Source organism: Sebastes fasciatus, chromosome 17 (assembly GCF_043250625.1).
Source record: "Sebastes fasciatus isolate fSebFas1 chromosome 17, fSebFas1.pri, whole genome shotgun sequence".
Taxonomy (NCBI): domain Eukaryota; kingdom Metazoa; phylum Chordata; class Actinopteri; order Perciformes; family Sebastidae; genus Sebastes; species Sebastes fasciatus.
This window is the reverse complement of record NC_133811.1, coordinates 2,371,296-2,378,543: the sequence shown is the minus strand read 5'-3', so window position 1 is coordinate 2,378,543 and position 7,248 is coordinate 2,371,296. Positions and strand designations below refer to the sequence as shown.

Sequence of the window (7,248 nt, the reverse complement as noted above, 5' to 3'; positions counted from 1 at the left end):
AGTTTGACACTGCTCAAATGACAGAGTTTGTAGGACGGCCTGCACATTTTCATGACTGGTCTAGAGTTTGCGGCATGGTCCGCACATTCTCACGTCACATTGATTTTTATACATCCCGGCGTGTGCGTGAACAGCGTACGCAACATTTTAGTACGTGCGCACCGTTTATACATGAGGCCCCTGGTTACACGCTGCTTACTGTTTGGATACCAATGTGTCCACAATCGTATAAAAAGAACAGGACTTTTGCTTTGCCCCAGATCTGTATTTCTCATATGACCAAATTACAAGAGTAAAAGCTCCACAGTTACAATAACTCCAAATGTGTGTTATGTGAACACAGGAGCAGATACAAGCTATGATCTCCGTTTTCAGTGAGGTTTTCACGATGATATTTTCCTACCATCTGTGTACACCTGCAGATACGGACATGCTCTCCATCTATGACTCTTAAAGGTCCCATATTGTAAAAAGTGAGATTTTTATGTCTTTTAAAGCAGGTTTAAGTGATTATATAAATACTGTTAAACAATCAAAATGCTCAATATACAGAGAACCACACACAGCCCGTATTCAGAAATTTGTGCGTTTGAAACAAGCTGTTAGGATTTCTGTCCATTTGTGATGTCACAAATCTACAATATTTAGACCATAACACAGTTTTAAACGTAAACATTCTAAATGTGTCCCAGTTTATTTCTTGTTGCAGTGTATGTGAATAACATCAGCTGACAGGAAGTAAACATGGACCCAAGCTGTTGCCTAAATGCACTAAAACGGAGCATTTCAGACAGAGGGTGAATACAGGTATATTCAGGCCGACAGTATGAGGAAAATAAAGTTTTTTGACCATTACAGCATGTAAACATGTTCTAGTAGAAACACAAAATACAAGTAAGAACCTAAAAATGAGCACAATACGGGACCTTTAAGTCCTCCCTCACACATGATCCTTCTAGAAACAGAGCGATATATTTGACACGTGTTACAGTCGAGATTCCACCTGATATTAAATAGTGATCTTAATCAGACCTGCATCCAGGTGAAGTCACCGTGAGCGACTTTAATCGTGTGTTCGCAGGGTGCATCAAAATGTCAAAGTCACGGTGCAAGGACGTACGGAGCTGTACATACTGATCACTGAAGAAATCAATGGCAGAGTGGCTGATGGGAAGTCTTTTAGACGTGGAGCCGTGACGCTGTGCAGCAGCTCATGGTTCAAGGGTTCAAGGTTGTCATTTGTTGATTCCACTAAAGCATCATTAGCAATTATGAAAATCTTTGGTCTCAGGTTCCTTCAACAATGCTCATAAAAATATGTATTATATATTTAAGGGGAAATCACAAAAGTAAATGTAAAAGCAAAATGATAATCTAAGGCATAAAATAGTGCAGTTAAAATAAATATAAACATAAGTTAATATAAAATGGTAATGTAAATGTAAATTTGTAATTTCAGATGGGAAAACTGAATGTAAACCGGATGTGTGTACATGCATGGTGAGAAGTGATATATATATACAGAGGTGTAGACAGGAATGTACACTCTAAGAAAAAAATCCGTAGAAAAACAGATGATGTTCTGGCAGAAAATTACCAGGACATTTTCCGTTAAATTTACGGACATTTTCGACAATTTCTGTTGATTTACAGTATGTCCTCTGTACCATTCACGGACACTTCTGTTAATCCTAAAACAGAAAATTCTGTAAATTTACAGTATATCCTCCGTACCGAGCCGAATAGCAGACCCAACCTTTACATTCTGGAGGGAAAACAGACGCTAGCATTGGTACGTTACCTATCGGTCTCTGCGGACCGCCTGAGGCTAAAACTGGAGCTAACTCTACCCGACGTCCACTGAAGTCCAAAATATAAACATTGGTAAAACGTAAATTACAATAGCAAACTTGCTTTAGTCTCAAAATATTCCTGGCGTATCTGGTAATGTTAACGGTCGACAACAGCTGAACTAAACAACAAAACAGCTTTCCAACTAAAACCACACTGAGCTAACGTTAAGTCCTGAACATTAATCACTCTGGTTAGATATTAATTGTTGATTTTTGTGAAGTGTGAGAAAGGTTTCTCCACATCCGAACTAAACTCTGCCGTGTGTGATGGTCTCTGCCTCTTCCAACTTTGGCGCTAGTGAAGGTTTTTGTTCCCACAATGCAATGCATATTTAAAAATACGGGTAAAAACTCCTATGAAAAATCAATACAGAAAATTCCTTCATATTAACACGGTACATTGGCCCATATTTTTACGGACTTTTCTTAGAGTGTATGTATAGAGACGTAAAGCTGTTATTAATTATATATTTCACACAATTTCAGCCAAACTGAAGCTGCATATTCCCATCCAATCTGCAGTGTTTTCTGTCATCTGTGACATCGCACTGAGCATATATCATGTATAATGTCATTCCTGTCGTTCCTTCTCTTTCAGGCTTTCTGGGCTTCGTCTACGTTGTTAATCCCAGTTGTCACCTCATCCACAAGTCTTACACTATCATGTAAGGTTGGAAAACAGCATGTATTTATTTCTTCTTCTTAGTCCTCTTGGCCCCCTTGGGAGCATAGGGCGTCCACCATGGATCTCCACCTCACTCTCTTCTGTGCAGTGGTCTTTGCTTCTTGCCAGGAGGTCCCGATCTTGTTTAACTCGTCAAGCATAGACCGTCTCCAGTTGTTTTTTGGTCTCCCTGGCTTCCTCTTTCCTTGTGGGTTGTAGTCCAGAGATTGTCTTGTTATGTTTGTTTCTTGTTTTCTGAGTGTATGCCCGATCCATCTCCACTTTCTCCTTTTGATTTCTTTGTTGATTTGCTCCTGGTTTGTTTGTTTCCACAGGTCTGTATTTGTATTTATTTGCAAGAGAGAAATTGTTTGGATTATTTTGTCATTTTGAAACTCCATCTTTGACATATTAAACTTCTTTCCTGACAGGGACGTCACAGATGAGGTCAATAAATAAATAAATGGGCAGTGGGCACATTAACCCTCTGATAGCGGGGGGTTAAGATGGACCAAACTCCATCTTAACCCTCCTGACCTGCCAATATCTGGAAACTCCTTCTTGTTGTCAAGTGGACCCTGCCAAAGAGGTTGTATCTTATCTGTCTGTCTGTCTATCTGTCTGTCTGTCTGTCTTTCAGCCACAATCTAGAGAGAGAGACGTATTTCAATAAGGAGAGATCAGTTAGAAGTGTGTGACAATAAATATAGAGGTTAACAACAGAGAAAGACTTTGCTGATCAGCCTCGATTAATGTGAAGCATCGTCATTATTAGGATAGGAACGATTGGCTGGAGGGACAAAAGGATGGAGGGATTATTGACCAGATATGGTGACGTCAGAACTTTAACAGCGTGGGAAAGAGGGAGCGATGGAGAAGAAATAGCCGAAATTCACCCACGTGGATCACATGAGGCATAAAGACAGAACATGAGAGAAAAGAAATAATGAGTCACATGCAAGATTGTCAGCATTATACTGTAAGTTACTGTTAGTTGGCCAAAGCTGTAATAATGAACAGACTTTTGACTATTTTCCAGTGTACTGTTCCTACTGATCAGGCAGTAATAGAGTGGTGTCATCCATCACAGGGAACATAAAGTCTGTGTTCAAATGCGCCACAGGTGCGCCAAGTTAGCCATCTTGATGAGAACGCCTGTGGTGCATGCATATTAGCGCATTCACGTGTACGCGCTCATGAACGTGCGGTACACTTAAGGGTCCCGGTATTGGGGTTTGAAAATATGGTCACCCTACCTGAGGAGGAACCGGAGGAACCGAAGGGCGGGTGCTACGATTCTGCAATGACGCCGTTGGTCGGGACGGCTTTATCAGCTGTAACCACCGTGTGGGAGCAGTGCAGAGCGGCGGCCGTGAGCTAGACAGTGGAGCACGCTCACATGCACTAACATGCACTAAAAGGCATGTGCGGCCGGCCCGGCTACGTTAACAAAGCACGGAGAAGCTCTGATTACGACACACACAGAGGGAGAGAGACTTCATTCTCTGCTCAGGTAGACATTACTCCTCTATAGCTTTACATAGACAATAGTTGTTTGACACTGTATTGAAGCTCTGATATCGAATAGAGAACCTTTAATAAATAGTCTAAAACATGAAAAATTACACGTATGGTCCTTTAAAGGGGCTGCACAGTCTGTGAATAAATGGTTAATAACGAGATGATGAAGTGAATAAATGGTTAATAAAGAGATGATGAAGTGAATAAATGGCTAATAAAGAGATGATGATGATGTGAATTAATGGTTAATAAAGAGATGAAGATGTGAATAAATGGTTAATAAAGAGATGATGATGATGATGATGATGATGATGATGATGATGATGATGATGGAGAAATGGAGAAGAAGACTGATTTCTTTTTTAAACTTTTAAATTCCACCTTGGAGGCCGGCACGCACACACACACACACACACACACACACACACACACACACACACACACACACACACACGCGCACACACACACACACACACACACACACACACACACACACACACGAGCCGCCATTTTATCTCACCCTCTTACCTTCTCAAACACACATGCGTGCACCCGCTCACTCTCTCTCTCATGCACACATTATATGCTCGCACGTCCGCACTGACACGCACACCCAACCCCCACCCAATCCTCTGCTCCACATGCAAACACACACACACACACACACACACACACACACACACACACACCCTTTTCCCTGCTACCCCCCCCCCCCCCACACACACCAAAACACACATACCTCCCCCTCACACACGTAAGCACCCCCCCCACCCCACCCCACCCCGCGCACACACACATTCGCGCACGCTAACACACACACACCCTTTTCCCCTCCCCCCTCCCATTCCATACCAGGGCACATCGTGACAAAACAAAGAACACCCCATAATAGTCAGTCGCACAGTATGCATGGTAACCAGTTATGTCAGAGATGAAGGCACCGTGTGTGTGTGTGTGTGTTTCACTGTATATATGAACACACACAGCGGTGTGTCTGCACATAATGCTCACTTCATACATAAATAAACACACACACGTACACAAAATTACACACACAAACCCACACATATACACCTCCCACATACACACACACAGACACACACACAGACACACACACACACACACACAAGAACACACACAGACACACAAAATTACAGGCTAACGTACTGAAACACAAGAGTGCATGCAGCCACATGTACACACCTAGAAACACACACATAAAAGTACACGTGTGTATATATACAGTATAATGACACACATGAAGAAGAACATTGAGGAAGACGAAAGTACACAAAAAACTAAACAGACGGACACAAACAAAGACTTTAAATATTATAAAGGAGCACAAACACGAGATCTAACGTACAAACAAAGACACAAAATATGAGAATTTCACAAAAGACGTGAATGAAAGACACAAGGACAACACGTGGACATAAACGTACACACTTGAAAACATGAACACACACAAACTGGAGGTGGACACAAAAGTGCGTACTGAAATACATGAACACAGTTATATTGTATATCCACAAAATGAAACACACACAAATGAAAGATATGAACACAACACACACACACACACACACACTAAACAGACGGACACAAACAAAGAGATGAAACATTAAGAAAGAGCATTAAAGGGACTGTTTATAAGAATCAAAAATGTCTTGTAACAGCGACACCTGTGGCCGTTAAGTCAATGAAAGTCAGCGTCCTGTTGATTGCGCTCACGCTCGCTCTACATAGACATGAACGAGCATCGCTCAAAACAGTGAGGCGACACACTAGCACAATATCACTCTATATTTCAGCTGCTTGGCAGTAATGTTAGCAGACCAGACGAAGGTCTCTCCATGAATCAATGCTGATCCTAGTGTTGGCTTTTCCTGCCTCAGCCTCCCGACCGCGGCCGGAGGGAACAGGGGAGACACCGGAGTTTTGGTTGGAGACGATAACGTTTCTCTCTGCGGAGCCCCGTCACTTCACAAGACACGGGAAACCTCTGTTGGTCTGGAGGAGCTGCAGCAGTTATTTCTGCACAAACGTCCACTGAACATCCACTAGATATTCTCAGAGCTAAACCAACTCTTCTGCAGTGTGGAGTGTGCGCGCATGCACGTGAGAGTGGAGCGAAAGAGCGAGAACGAGTGCGGTGTGTGAGTGAAGGCAGGCAGAGGAGCAGAGTACAGCAGAGACTCCGGTCCTGGAGACCAAAGCTACGGTCTCCACCGCGTCCTCCAACCACGGCCAACACTGTTTAACAGACGGGCTTCACTAGATACAACCAAGAGGTTTTGGTGCTTCACTGTAGTTTGTGTTGGAGTCTGAGTCTGAACAGCGCAGTCACACGCGAGCGCGCATGGGACTCCGACCCTCAATGATTTATACGTGTAAGAAGTTACAGTCTCTTTAAAGACACAAACAGATTAAATGTTGCGACTATTTCACAAACTGCCGTGGGACTGTGTTGCAGATTAACAATCACAAACACTAAATTACTCACTGATATACAAATGAGTACAAACACAGTTGGGGAATTCATAATGACATATTTTTGGGGGTGTTGGACTGTCTGTTGGACATAATAAGACATCTGAAGACATCGCTTTGGGGTCGGGCTCTGCAATGGATATTTGTCACTTTTGTCTGACAATTTATAAACAAACAACTGACTAAATAATTTAAAAATAATTGAAAAAAATAAAGTTTTAGATTTTTTTTCTTGATGTTAGTTTTGTCCGTTTTATGCTCCAGTCCTGCAAAATTAATATTTAATACTACCAGATTTGTTTATATAAGGGCTGTCAAAGTTAACGCGATAACGCGCTAACGCAAATTTGTTTTAACGCCACTAATTTCTTTAACACATTAACATCAAGTTTTATCACAAGTTTTAAAGCAAGAGTGAAGATACTGGTATCATATGAAACTAAAGAACCTGATGAGTCCATCGGTATCAACCATGTCATACTAGCTTGTCGTGAAGGAGGCTAAATAACGCTCAAAACTTACGCCAAATTTTGTTGAGGAAAAACTGTCATGTCCATTTTCAAAGGTGTCCCTTGACCTCTGACCTCCAGATCAGTGAATGTAAATGGGTTCTATGGGTACCCACGAGTCTCCCCTTTACAGACATGCCCACTTTATGATAATCACATGCAGTTTGGGGCAAGTCATAGTCAAGTCAGCACACTGACACACTGACAG

At 42.1% G+C, this 7,248-nt stretch overlaps 1 long non-coding RNA gene across 2 annotated transcripts; it reads left to right on the top strand.

Moving 5' to 3' along the window:
- The first annotated feature begins 611 nt into the window (after positions 1–611).
- On the top strand, positions 612–3,518 carry LOC141754306 (uncharacterized). Of its 2 annotated transcripts, none has more exons than XR_012590592.1 (3): positions 612–807; positions 2,452–2,518; positions 2,949–3,518. It is a non-coding gene; the product is annotated as an uncharacterized LOC141754306 (long non-coding RNA). The 2 variants fall into 2 exon arrangements; XR_012590593.1 differs by having other exon boundaries at positions 2,452–2,523.
- The last annotated feature ends 3,730 nt before the right edge of the window (positions 3,519–7,248 follow it).